The following is a 15,369-nucleotide window of genomic DNA, read 5'->3' as shown; positions in this document are numbered from 1 at the left end:
AACACTAGAATTGATAGAATATAACTTATTCCTAAGTTCCTCAAATTCAATGTAGGTATCTCTAAAGGGAGTGGTCATGTTTTAGTTATCTTGTTTTTGTTCCAAAACTTTTATTCTAATAAATATGTTAATCTTTAAGATCCACAAATCATTTCCCATATATTACCCCATTTCTTAGATCCATAGTGGTACATTATCTAATTTGAGGCTCACAATTCCTTAAATAATGCAGATCCCCATTTTGTAGTTGAGGAAACTAATAAACATTGAGGCTAAGTGATCACACAGGATCACCTAGCATTCCATAGAGGACTAAAATTCAGTGCTGTATGACTCCCAAGTTTGACACCCAATTTATTCCTCTAATACATTGCTTCAAGGAAAGTCAGAGGTGGAGGGGAAAAACCTATTTCACTCTCCTACCACATGCAGAAATTCACTCCTAAAGATATGATAGTCTCCACATGCCTTTGTTTTTCCCATAAGAATATCACAAAATGAAACCTAGGAACATAAGCAATACCACATACTTCTCATGTTGCTCTGTCTGAACATGAGGATTAGATTCTATGTTCTCCTGAGTAAATGGTGTCCCTCTGAACTTCCTGAACTGCCCTGATGTCCTCTCTTTGACTTCATCTTTTTGCACTGACATGGAGACTGATGAGACTGGGGTTAGAGAGGACCCAATATAACCCTAATGTCAGGGAAAGCAGTTATCTTCCTAGAGTGATTTGAGGAAAAACAGAGCTTTAGAGGCTGAGTGAGCACTTTGGCTTAAAAAAATCAATGTGCCACACAATGTGAAGCAACAATTAGAAAGTTCTGACTAGTAAGCATTGGATCACTATGTATGTGTGTGTGAGTGTGTGTGTGTGTGTGTGTGTGTGTGTGTGTGTGTGTGTGTATTTAGACAAAGACAGGAGAAGGCCAACCATTTTTCAGTGTTTTCCAGTGTTTTCCATGAATAAACAATGAAGACAAAAGTATATGTTTATGTGAACACCAACCTTTGAAAGCAGGCATTTGAAACAATCTAAAATCTCAGAAACTAAAAGAGTTGTTATTCATCATCTGTCATTATGCTGAAACAAGGTTTTCCATGATCCAACATCTTAGAGATTTAAAGGTTTCTCTTTTAATTGTAATCTTGGGGACTAGAGTTGGGACTCCACACTCCTGTCTCATCTCCTTCTACCATTCAAATCACAATATTCTCAACCATTGTGCCATCTACTCTAGTTTAATGTGAAACATCATAAGATAGTTTCTCTTTCTCTTTCTTTCTTTCCCTCTTTTCCATTCTTATCTCAATCTCAATCAAGTTCTCTATTCCTCTATATTTTTCAAATATATAGCTGAGTTTTCATTGTTGAGAGGACTCTACTATGAAAGAGGAGGAAGAAGAGGAGAATGCATCTTTCTGAACAATTTAGTCTTAGAGAGTTACCTGGGGCATCCAGTTAAATGACTTACTCAGGGTCACACAATTAATTTTTAACAAGGTAGACCTCGAACAGGACCTTTCAGTTCATGCAGGTTGTTAAATTATAGCAATTAATTAATATTTGGAAATTCAGATGACATACATTTATGTTTGGAAAAACTTAACTCATACATCTGGAATTTTAGCTATAACCTGGATCACCTCCAGATGAGGCCTTTTCTTCCTATTTCTAGCCTTAGGTGACTCCATGTTCTTTCTGGCTGAACTCTAGCTTTAGTCTTCGGAACTCAATTCAAAATTTACTCTCTAATAATTTAAATACTTGTTTTTTAATCCTTGGAATTCTATAACTAGAACTTGATGAATTTTTATTAGAGCTACAACACAGATCAGTTTATAAGAATTACTATTCTCTTGGTTTAATTTTCTCTCTCCTTTATTTAAAATTTTATTTCCATATGGTTTCTTTCCTTCATTTTATCATCCCCATCCTAGTCATACTTAATCCAAGTTCAAATTTTCTGATCTTCAACTCTTCTGCTGACTGTATGTTCTTCTTTATGTTATAATGACCCTAACAATCAATTTTAGACTTTTAGAAAGCTATTAATTTCAAGTTCATAGTGCCTTAAAGAGAGATAGAACAAATATTGGTTGTGTGATCTTGTGCAAGTCATATAACTTTTCAGTACCCTAAACAACTCTCTAAGAAGCCTATTAAAGGAAAGATACTAATCAACATTGGTAGAGATAATTTCTCACCTGAGAGTTCTTTCTATAAATAAAATCATAGGTCCAAATCTTTTCTTTCATTTGCATGTGGCATAAGATGACTTTTTCCCTATAGGAGAAAGTAGATATATTTACTATGAAGTATCAATGGTAAGTGGTTTTATTGATTACTAAAGCTTACATATGCTTCTGGAAGAGTAGAAACTTATAGTCTGATGGCTATTGATTTTGTTGTTGTTGTCATTATTTAGTCATTCAGTTATATCTGATTTGTCCTGATTCTATGGGTTTTCTTAACAAAGATACTAGATTAGCTTGCCATTTCCTTCTCCAGAAGATCACTATTCCAGGGTCAAACAGAGATTAAATGACTTGTCCAAGATCACACAGCAAGGAAGCTTCTGAGCTGGATTTGAACTTGGGTCTTCCTGACTTTAAGTCTAGTATTCTAGCCACTGAGCCACCTAGCTATCTCAAATGATATTTGTAACTATACTAAATCACTGACAAGTATATATAAATTATATATATATATATATATATAAATTATAAATTAATTTTTTAAAGCAATCAATTTTACATTGGAAATAAAAGATGAGAAAAGTGTGACTAAGTAGCATTGAAAAAGATCAACAAATCAGCAATTTCTTTAAAAGGAACAACTTCTATTATGTACCAAGCTACTGGAAATTCAAAGACAGCATTAAAATGGCCCCTGCCCTCAAGGAGCTTACATACTATGAGGGGAAATAGCATGTACACACATAAGTGTAATCATATATATATATATATATATATATATATATGTATATATATATTACATAGGCATATATAATACAGTTTTATATATATATATATACATATATATATTCTTAACTATCTATCAAATAGATGCAAAGAAATTTATTTTACAAAAGGGTTAGCAATTATGGATATTTGATGAATCAATGAATTGACAACATGGTAAGTATGGTAGCCAGCGATCTAATGTGACAGGCTACATTGGGAAAAGGAAGGGGCAGGGAAGTGGTTCAGAGCATCAGGATTAATTTTTTTCCCCTAGGTTCCCAGAAGGCAAAGAAATGGCTGAAAGTTTCAGAGAGAGAGATTTTATTTCAATGTAAATGTAAAGGACTCTTTTCATTTTGGCTGATATGGTCGTAAAGACTCCAAGATATTAAGGAGGTCCTTAAGAATTTTTCTACAATGTGTGCAGAAGTTCTTCATCAACTTGTGAGACTTCTAGAACCTTGAAGATAAGATAAAAACAAATGATAGATACCACATGAAAATTAACCTCTTTCTAGATAAAACCATCAGGCATTGTCCTTGGTTCCATATATAAAAGATGTTTGGCAATTTAGTTGTTCAGGTTTAGGAGTACTTTGTGGAAGAGACTCCATTGAGTAGAAGGGAACTTTCTCCTCTCCCTTCCCCCTTATCATATTTTGAACAAGTGGACCAGTTGGATACAAAAAATCAAGCTTGTAATATACACTCATACATTTACAAACAGGTATGATAAGGAAGGTTAGTCTCTGGAGGAGAAATATTTTAAGGGAATGTGATTTAAGGAATATCATTGTCTGGATTCAAAAGAGGAACAGATCCTGGAACCCCTCCATCAGAAATGCTGCCTCAAAGGAGAGTTGCATGAGAACTCTATGAAAAGAAGTAAGATTTCTATGCCATGCATACCAGGGTTTGTCAGTTTCTTTTGACACGCATGTTTCCTCATTATATGTCTTACCATCAATGCATTCAAAATTTGAGCCCATTCTTTCTAAAGAGTGCTGTATATTTTTTTGAGAAAGTGATCCCCAAGTTTATAGGGGGAATTTTTAAAAGTAGCTACTATTTGCTACATATTATTTTAGTAAATACTTTTTCCAAGAGTTAAATGAGTCTACTGGTTGATTAGATATGGGAAATAACCAGTGGGGTTCATGCACAATAGTGGTTGGAATAGATATCAGCAACATTACCATTGTTGTGGTTGTTTGGCCTTCATACTCCAAGAGGATCAATCATGATGCTGAGTCATGAAACAGTGTGTTTGACTGTGGCTGAGCAGTCAATAGGAACTTGGAAGGCCCTTCCACAGGTTGGAAGAAAATAATCCATCTGAACATTTGAGAAGGTGATATCTCTAGATTTGATCAATTGAAGTTTCCTTTGAGATTCTACTTTAATGCAGGCTGCCATGATGCATGATATTGAAACAGTGTCTTCCATGTCTCTATTAAAATTTTGCATATTAGGGGGTAGAGACAAGATGGCAATAAGAGCGGATCCTGTCTTAGGCGCTCTCTCATAAATGTTTGAAACTAAGGACTCTAACTAAATTTTCAAGAGACAGAACCCACAGAGGCATCCAGTGAGGCAGTTCTCCTACTCAAGGTAACCAGGAAAAGAGCAGAAAGGCTCTGCTCCCTGGGGGTGGAGGGGTAGCCCGCCAGAGGGGTGGCCCGCCAGAGCGAAAGAACTTCAGCCTCCCTGAGGCAGCCCCAGGGTGCTGGGAACCTTGGCTCACAGCAGAGGGGGAGTTTCTTGAGCTATGCCTCAGGGAGCACAAATTGGGGGAATAGCGGGGGACCTCTGCCAGAGCAAGTACGTGAAAGCATGGCCACTGCAGCCCAGATACAGGAAACAGAAGCAGCAGAGCCAGTAAGCAGGAGCCCCCAGGGCATGAGCCCATTGAACCTAGGGAGGGGAGTGAAGAGAGACTGCAGAGCTCTGTCCGAGTAGGACTCTGGGGCTCTGACCATATTCAGATCCTGATCGCAGTCTAGGACCCCATAGAACAGCAGGGCCCCACCCCACCTCAGCCCCGTGGCAGAGGGGGGCAAATATGGTCATTCACAGACCAGGAAGGAGGACAGAGCCTCACACACTGAGACCCTTGTGAAAGTGTCCCAAAAGCTCAGGAAGTACCCCCAAAACAGGCTTAGGCTGGGAAAATGAGCAAGCAGAGAAAAAAAGAGGAACACCATTGAGAAATACATTAACAATGATCCCAAGAAGGATCAAAATACTCAGTCTGAAGATGAGGAAGCACAAACTCCTGCATCTAAAGACTCCAAGAAAAACAGAAATTGGGCTCAGGCTATGACAGGGCTCAAAAAAGACTCTGAAAATCAAATGAGGGAGTTAGAAGAAAAACTGGGAAAAGAAATGAGAGATGCAGGAAAAACATGAAAATGAAGTCAGCAGCTTAGTCAAGGAAATCCAAAAAAATGCTGAAGAAAATAGCATGCTTTCTCAAATAGATAAAACAGTTAAAAAAGTTATTGAGAAGAATGCTCTAAAAAAGCAAATTTGACCAGATGGAAAAAGAGATAAGAAAACTCTCTGAGGAAAAGAAATCCTTCAGACAAAGAATCGAACTCAGGGAGATTGATGAATTTACCAGAAATCAGGAATCAATACTTCAAAACCAAAAAAATGAAAAATTAGAAGAAAATGTGAAACATCTCACTGAAAAAACAACTGATATGGAAAACAGATTTAGGAAAGATAATTTAAAAATTATTGGAATACCTGAAAGTCATGATCAGGAAAAGAGCCTTGACATCATTTTCAAAGAATTACTACAGGAAAACTTCCCTGATATCCTAGAAGCAGAGGGCAAAATAGAAATGGAGAGAATCCACCGATCCTCCCGAGAAAGAGATCCCAAAAAAAAACAGCCCCTAGGAATATTATGGCCAAGTTCCAGAACTCCCAAGTCAAAGAGAAAATATTACAAGCAGCCAGGACACAATTCAAATATCATGGAGCTGCAGTCAGGATCACACAGGACTTAACAGCAACTACATTAAAAGCTTGTAGGGATTGGAATATAATATACTGGAAGGCAAAACAGATTAGAATGCAACCGAGAATCAACTACCCAGCAAAACTGAATGCCCACTTCCAGGGAAAAAGATGGACTTTCAATGAACCAGGGGAATTTCAAATGTTCCTGTAAGAATGGCCAGAGCTGAACAGGTTTGATCTTCAAATACAGGACTCAGGTGAAGCAAAGAGATTGGAGGAGAAGGGGAAAATATGAGGGACTTAATGATGATGAACTTCATGTATTCCTGAATAGAAAAATGACACTGATAATACTCATATGAACCTTCTCAGTTAATAGAGCAGGTAGAAGGAGATTTTATAGTTGAAACACAGGAGAAAGCTGAATTTGAAGATAAAATATGGTGTAAAAATGGAGTCAATAGAAAAAAATGGAAATGTAATGGGAGAAAGAAAAAGGAGAGGGGGAATAGGTCAAGATATTCCATATAATAAGATTTTTCTTTATTACAATGAGCTATTGCAGTGATTTGGAAGGGGGGAAGGCAACGGGGAATGAGGGAATCTTTGCTCTCATCAGAGGTGGCTAGGAGAGGAAACAACATATATACTCAATGGGGTATAGGCATCTGGAGTAAGAAGGAGCGGGGGGGACAGGGGCAAGGGGGGGAATGTGAGTGATGGAGGAGAGGATGGACCATGGGGGGAGAGTGGTCAGATATAATGCATTTTCTTTTTTACTTCTTGCAAGGGGCTGGGATTGGATGGCCTGTCTGGGACCATAGGGCCAGGTGGATGCTGGGCCTAAGGGGTGGTAGCGGGGCTCAGGGCCTCTTGGCCCCAGGGCCAGGGATCTGTCTGATGTGCCACTCAGCTACCCTACAGCAGAGTCAGAGTGAAAGGAGGGAGAAAATATAGTACATGGTAGTGGAGAAATACGAAAGGAGGGAGTTGTGATCAGCAATGGCAACAGTGGAAAAATATGGAAGTAACTTTTGCGATGGACTTATCATAAAGAATGTGATCCACCTGAGACAGAGTTGTTGGTGTTGGAACAACAGAGTAAAGCACATTTATTATTATTATTATTTGGGGGGGGGTGCAGGGCAAATGGGGCTGGGTGGCCTGCCTGGAGCTGCATAGCAGGGTGATACTTGGGTGTCTGAGGCTGGATTTGGACCTGGGTGCTCCTGGCTCAAGGACCAATGCTCTTTCTGCCACCCAGACACCCCTACTATTATTACTATTTTATTTTATTTTGGGTCTTTTTTTTCTTTTCTTGGTTTTTTGCAGGGCAGTGGGGTTGGGGTGGCTTGCATGTCACATGGCTGGGTGATTGTTGGGTGTATGGGGCCGGATGTGGGCTGGGGTACCTCTGGCTCCAGGGCTGGTTCTCCATCCATTGTGCCACCTGGCCATACCTACAATTATTACTATTATTTTTTTAATTTTAATTTTTTCTCTCCCCTTTACTTTATTGCTCAAGCAAGTCTATATTTTTTGGGGGAGGGGGTATTTTGTTTACTCTTAAGAATATTTTATTAATGTATAAAAACATTATTTGTACCAAATGAGAATAAATAAATATTAAATATAAAAAAATTTTGCATTTTGCATTGCATGATTGACCTAGATAGGATTAAGTCTAGGAGGACCATTTTCATGCCATTGACATTTAAAAATAATTTTCTAAGTTTAAAATATGGTTTGAATTTTTTCTATTATTTGACTATGTTATTTAAGAATTCACAAATATTAGCAATTCAGAGAACCACAAAAGGATTTGTATGAACTGATACAAAGCAAAAGAAAGCAGAACCAAGGAAATCACTAATGCTAAAAGGAAGCTAAACTCCACCGAATTGTCTTGACCAATCTTGTTTTGGTATGCTAGATCATAAAATAAATCTTCTTCAGGGGGGAACCACAACCACACAATATTACATATACTATCATAGATGTTGTTTTGTAGATCAGATTTGTTTTATTAAACAATAGGGCTCAATGTTGATGTGGATGTGTATTTTGGGAAATGACTGTAAAGAATGAAAGAAACCAATAAAATATTTGTTTAAAGAGAGAAAATGTTGTTCAAACTCAAAAGCTTCCTTATAGTTCTATCTTTAAAAATTCTAATAAAAGTAGCAATGAATCATTCCATTTTTGTAAGATCAGTGGTGTTCACTTAAGAGTGGCATAAAATTGACTTCCAGTCAAGATGGTGGATGGAAGTCAGGCACTGTTTTAAGCTCTCCTGGTTTTCCTTCAAAACCAACATGAATCAAGCCTTTTAACAGATATGGGGAACATCTTCCAGCAAGATCGGTCACAGGTGAGGGTGGGCAAGTCCAGGGCAGAGAGCAGAGACAACACTGCCCTCCAAGTTTCCAGCATAACCTCCAGTTTCTAAATGGAGTCCCTGCTGTTTCTATGAGAGTGTCTGACTTTCTCCAGTACAAAAATAGAAACAGTTCCAGTTATTTGCACCTGGCTCCAAATTCCAGGTGTGGGTGGCAGATCTCCCCCAGCACTGATTATCCAGAGAGACCCTCTGGTTTTTCTAACTCTGTTGGCCTAGCCCAGATTGTGAGAGGACAGCCTGATCCATCCCCAGGCCCGGGGAGTGGGCCACTGAATACATATTAGAGTTCCTAATTCCAGTAAGCAAAGCCTCTGGGGATCTTAACTCTGAAGATCTGTGAACCAGCCTCTTCCCTAACACAAGAACCTAGGGAAAGCTACCATCCCCCAAAATGAAAGAAAAAAGGCTAATACAAAGCAGTGTCTATTAAATGTTACCTTGGAGACAAGGATAATAGTTCAGAAAAGGAGGACAGAAGGATTGAAGCTTCAGAGGAAAATTTGAATTGCTCTCTAGCCTTGAAAAATTTCTTAGTAGAGATCAGAAAGGAGTATAAAAATGAAATGGAAAAAAATGGAGAAAAAAATACGAGAGAAAATTAACACTATACAAGAGGAAATTAATATCTTACAACAAAAAATGACAAAAGAAAACAAATTTTTAAAAAATAATTAGATGAATGCAAAAAGGAAATGGGTCCCTTAAAAACACAATTGGGAAAATATAAAAAGCATAACAACTCCTTCAAAAATAGAATTGATCAATTGGAAAAGGAAATGCATAAGTCAATAAAGAAAATTCTTCTTTGAAAAAAGATTGGTATGTGTGGAAACTAATGATTTCACGAGACACCAAGAATCCATTAAAAAAAAACTTAAAAACATGAAAAAAATAGAAGAAAATGGAAAATACCTCACTGGTAAAACAACTTACCTGGAAAATAGATATAGTAGAAGAAATTTGAGAATCATAAAATCTGACTCCATATTACATGATATAGTTGAGAATAACTGCACTGATATTCTGGAACCAGAGGGCAAAATAGTCATTGAAAGAATATGTAATTCCCTCCTTGAAGGGATTACAAAATAAAAACCAAGGAATAATGTGGCAAAACTCCAGAATTACTGGATCAAGTAGAAAATCCTGCAAGTGACCAGAAAGAAATAAATTCAAATATCAAGGAGCCACAGTCAGGGTTACACAGGATCTGACGGTACCTCCATTAAAGGATTGAGGGCCTGAAATATGATATTCTGAAGAGCAAAGGAATTTGGATTATAACCAAGAATCCACTATCCAGCAAAACTGAGCTTTCTCTTTCAGGGGAAAAGACTGGCAATTAATGAAATAGATGACTTTCCATCTTTCTTGATGAAAAAAATCAAAGCTAAGCAGAAAATTTCATCTTCATTCAGAAGACTCAAGAGCAAATTATATCGCATGAAGAAGTATAAAGGACCTATTGCAACAGAGTGGAAGAGGGGAGAAGGTGAGAACCACCTGAATCTTACTCTCATCACATTTGGCTCAAACGGGGATTATCACACATATTCAGTTGTTTTTAGAAATTTATCTTACTTTTTAAGTATGAGGAGGGGAAATGTGGGGGGAGGGAAGGAAGGGCTGATGGAAGGGAGAGAAGAAAGAAAGGGGGGAAGGGAAAGGGGAAGGAAAAGGGAAGGTGGCAGATAAAAGTGGAACACACATTGAGGGAGGTAGTATTCAAAAGCAAAATACTGGTGAGGAGGGATAAGGTGAAAGAAAGGAAAATATAAAGAGTCTACTGTTTGATAATCCCAAAGATTCCAGCTTCTGGGACTAAAAACTCACCCTTTGATAAAAACTTCTGGGAAAACTGGAATCTAGCGTGGCAGAAACTAGGAATAGACCAACATATCACACCCCATACTAAGATAAGGTTAAAATGGGTGCAGGATTTAGACATAAAAGATAATATTATAAGGCAATTGGGAGAACAAGAATAGTTTAACTGTCAGATCTATAGAAAGGAAAGCAGTTTATAACCAAAGAAGGTATGGAGAACATTATAAAAAATAAACTGGATAATTTTTATTACATCAAATTAAAAAGGTTTTGCAAAAACAAGGCCACTGCAATCAAGATTAAAAGGAATGTAGTAAAATGGGAAAAAATTTTACAACTTGTATTTCTGATAGGATTCATTTATAAAATATATAGAGAACTGAGTCAAAGTAAGAAGAAGCAAGTCATTCCCCAATTGATAGTCAAGTTTATGGAAAGGCAATTCTCAGACAAAGAAACCAAAGTTATCTATAGTCATGTGAAAAATTGTTCTAAATCATTATTGACCAGAGAAATGCAAATTAAAGTATCTCTTGTGGTGCCACTTCACACTTCTCAGATTGGCCAATAAGATTAGAATGGATAATGATAAATGTTAGAGGGGATGTGGGACATTATTGGTGGAGCTGTGAACTGATCCAAACTTTCTGACGAGCAATTTGGAATTATGTCCAAAGGGTAATAAAACTTTGTATATCCTTTGATCCAGCAATACCACTATGAGGTTGGTATCCCAAAGAGATCATGAAAAAGTGTAAAAATCACACATATACAAAATATTCATAGCAGCTTCTTTTTGTAATGGCAAAGAATTGGAAATTGAGGGTATGCCCATCATTTGGGGAATGGCTGAGCAAATTGTGATATAATGCATATGATGGGACATTATTGTTCTATAAGAAATCATAAGGGACAGGATTTCAGAAAAGCCTGGAAAGACTTGCACGAATTGGTGCTGAACAAGATGAGTAGGACCAGAAGTACATTATACATGCTAACAGCAGCACTGGGTGATGATCAGCTATGATAAATTTGTCCTTTTCAGCAGTAAAAAGACAATTTCAAAAGATTTGTGATGGAAAATTATCCATATCCAGAGAAGGAAATAATGGAGTCTAAATGAAGAACAATGTTTATTACCTTCAATTTTTAAAAGTCATATTATATCTTATGTTTTACATAACTTTATTATCTCCAATGTTTTCTTTCTTCCTTTTGGATCTGATTCTTCTCTCATAGCATATTCAATTTCGAACTTTGTTTAGCATGGTTACAAATGTAAAGCTTATATCAGATTGCTTTCTGTCAGGGGAGGGGGAGAGAGAGGGGGGGGGAAATTGTAAAACTCAAAACCTTGTAAAAAATGATTAGTTAAAAACTACCATTGAATGTACGTGGAAAAACAAAATAAAAAAGAGTGTCATAAAGTTAAGGTTACAGTCATTTGAAAATAGAACCTTCTCTCTTAACCCAATTAATGATTCTGTTAGCATAATGATTTTTAAACATGCAATTTTCTCCTGCTCCATTGGGAGAGGTCAAATTTATGATAGCGTAATTCAGATTTAATTAAAGTGGCACCTGTACCTCCTACAATAAGTTAAAGTTTAAGATGGTCTCAGACTGAGTAAATCAACACAGGGTTAAGTACAAACCTTGTACTATATTGCTAAAAAAAAAAAAGCAAAATCCTGCAACTATTTGGGAATATTTTCTTTTTAAAGAAACACCTAAAGTACTATAGGTTTTTTAATAGCTCTTCTCCAGAGGATCTTTGATTTTATTAGCACTGTGCCTTGCGTTTAATAAGTGTTTAATAAATGTTGATTGCCTTTAATTGAATCATGTGGCTACTTTCCCCACTTGTATAAATCTTGACCCTCTCATGACTTAATCATGGCTTAATAAATGACTGTGACCAACTTTACCATGTAGTGACAATGTAGTTTCATACTTAGCTGGGTTACTCTCCAAGAAATCACTCCAGTCAGTCACTTTCCCAATTGAGAGGAAGTGTCAAAGGTTGCCCTCTACTTTTTGGTTTTCAGGGTCATTTCAGAGACATCATGACTCATCAAAACAAGAATTTTGTGGTAGTTTGCTTATGGAAGAAATATAAAAAAAAATGGGAAACAATTTACCAATCTGATTAGAGTCAATGTCAAAATTATCACCCAAAATGTTTCTTACAGAGTATACTCCCTAGGCAATGGATGAATGAAGATCAGTTATGTGATTCTAATACCAAATCAGTAGAACACATTATTGTCATTATCATCATTGGAGGCAGAATGGTATAGTAGAAAGAATATATGATTTGGAGAAATTTGAATTCCAACTTTGGGCAAGTAATTTAACCTCTTTGGATCTTTATAGGAAGGATTAAAGTACAACATTCTTCTTTCCACAACCACTCTATTCTTAGGGAAAGTAGATTCAACTTTAAAGTGTTTTCTATATAATATAGGGTTTGATAAACCAAAAGATTCAATTCAAATAAAAATGTTTTATACATACAAAACCAATATAGCCAATATTAGAAGAAAAAAAAACTAGAGAGAAAAATTTCAAAGTTTCTTATGAAAGCCTCATTTTCTAAATATATAGAAACTGAGTAAAATTTATAAAAAATAAGTCATTCTTCAATAGATAAATGGCCAAAGAATATGAACAGTTTTCCAAAGAAGAGGTTAAAACTATATACAGTCTTTTGAAAAAGTATTCTTTTCTGAGTTGAAATTTCACACCTAGCAGATTGGCTAACCTTACTGAAAAGGAAAATTAAAAAATGTTGGAGGGGTTGTAAAAGCAGGAATATTAATTGAGGGAATATTGAACTGGTCCAATTTTTCTGGATTTGGAACTTGTGCAAAAGATTATTGAACTGTGCATACAGTATTGTCTCTACTAAAACTATATCCTTAAAAGTTCAAAGAAAAAAGGAAGAGGACCTACATGTATAAAAATATAGAAGATTTTTTGGTGGATATAGTAAAGAATTGGAAATTGGGAGAATATTCATCAATTGGAAAATGACTTTCCAAAGTATGGTATATGATCTGAATGGAATAAGGCTGTGTTTTAAGAAATGATGAATAGGGTTGTTTCAGAGAAACTTGGGAGGAACTATAAGAATTGATGCAAAATGAAGTGAACAGAATCAGGAGATCATTGCTCATAATATACATAGCATCACTGTAATAATATTGTATACTATGAAAACTCTGATCAACACAATGATTCAAAGCTATTCTAGAGGACCCATAATGAAAAAGCTATCCACCACTAGAAAAAAGGAACCATGATGAAACATAAATTCATATTGCAGTATTTTTTATTTTTCCTTTCTTTTTTTACAACATAGCTAATACAGAAATATGTTTTCTGGAATTTCATATGTATAATCTATATTGATGCTTGCTTTCTCAATGTGTGGAGAAAAGGGCTAGAGGGAAGGAGAGAATTTGGAACTCAAAGTAAAAAAGTGTTAAAATAAATAACAAATCAAAAAAAGTTTACTATAAAACATTTTACCATCAAATTCACTTCTGGACATGACATATCAGATGGATGAGTCTGCTCTCTTGGTTGTAAGACATAGAGTATTGAATGTCATGTTGATTCACTGCTTGCTTGGATCAATATGATTACTCCTCAGGGCTGACTCTTCAAGGGACTCAACTCAAGTTGTTAAGTGGATATTTGATGACTCTTGTGACCTTTCAAAATCCACAAGCTCGTATCCTGGCTGTTCTTTCTCTTTGCAGGGGCATAAATATGAAGGTAGTTGAATGTGATTGAACAGGAAGAAATTAACCCAAAAGGGGCAAAAAAAGAGCCACACTGTAATCAAATTAGAGATAAGGCAGCAGTGTTCAGATATAGATCCAAATAACTGAGGCCCTGGATGCTAAAGGAAACCTTGATCTTTTTAAGCTAAGGTCATAAACAGGTCTCAGTTTGACTGAGGCAGTACCCATATAGAGATTAAGTCTAGATGATGGCAAAAAGAGGCAAAGAATGGCCACTTTTACCTAATAAAACAAATAATAAATCAATATGGCAGAGGAAGACCCTTAGAGTTTCTGACCAAAACAGAAACAATTTCTATTTATTTTCACTCTGATCCAGTTAGGGCCTAATCAATAATCAAGTGTGGCTTGGCTTGAGACTGGTTGTTAATCTATCAGTGAGAGCCAGGGTGATGTAGATCCCAAGATACCATGCCAGGTTTCAGAGGTCAAAATTTGTATTTCTTTGGTCCAGAAGGCATAGAAAGAAGCAGTAAAAGAGGTAGTCAGACTGAAATAAAGGGAATTTTAAAAAAAAATTTCTTTTATTTTTCCCATTACATGCAAAGGTAGTTTGCAACATTCATCCATTTGCAAGCTTATGAGTTCAACAATTTTTCTATCACCTTTCTTCCCCCCCCCATGGCAGTAAACCATTTGCTAAAAGGTGTACATGTACAATCATGTTTTATATATTTCCATATTAGTCATGTTGTAAAAGAGGGATTAGAACTGAGGGAAAAAACAAACCAGGAGAAAAAAAGGAAATATATAAACAAAGCTTAAAGAAATGGACATAGTATGCTTTGCTCTGCATTCAGACTTCATAGTTATTTTCTCTGGGTGTGACTGGTATTTTTCATAATAGGTTTCTCAAGATTGTCCTTGATCATTAAACTTCTGAGAGTTGCTACAGCCATCATAGTTGATCATCTTACAATATTGTTGTTAATGTGCACAATGTTCTTTTGGTTCTGCTCACTTCACTCAGTATCAGTTCATGCAAATCTTTTCTACCTTTTCCAAACTCCAGCTGCTCATAGTCTGTTACAGAATAATACTATTCCATAACCTTCATATATTATAACTTGTTTAACCATTCCCCAATTGATGGGCATTCCCTCAATTTCCAATTCTTTGTACTATAAAAAGGTACTATAAAGTTTTTGTAAATGTGGAACTTTTTCTGTTTTTCATGATCTCTTCAGGTTACAGACCCAGTGGTGCTATTGCTGGATCCCAGGGGATGCAGAGTTTTATTATCCTTTGGGCATAGTTCCAAATTGTTTTTCAGAATGGTTGAATTGGTTCATGACTCCACCAACATATATTAATGTCTCAATTTTCCCATATCTCCTTCAACATTGATCATTGTCCTTTTCGGTCATATTAACCAATCTGATAGGTGTGAG

This window comes from Macrotis lagotis, chromosome X, assembly GCF_037893015.1.
Source record: "Macrotis lagotis isolate mMagLag1 chromosome X, bilby.v1.9.chrom.fasta, whole genome shotgun sequence".
Lineage (NCBI taxonomy): Eukaryota > Metazoa > Chordata > Mammalia > Peramelemorphia > Peramelidae > Macrotis > Macrotis lagotis.
This window is presented reverse-complemented; position numbering follows the sequence as displayed.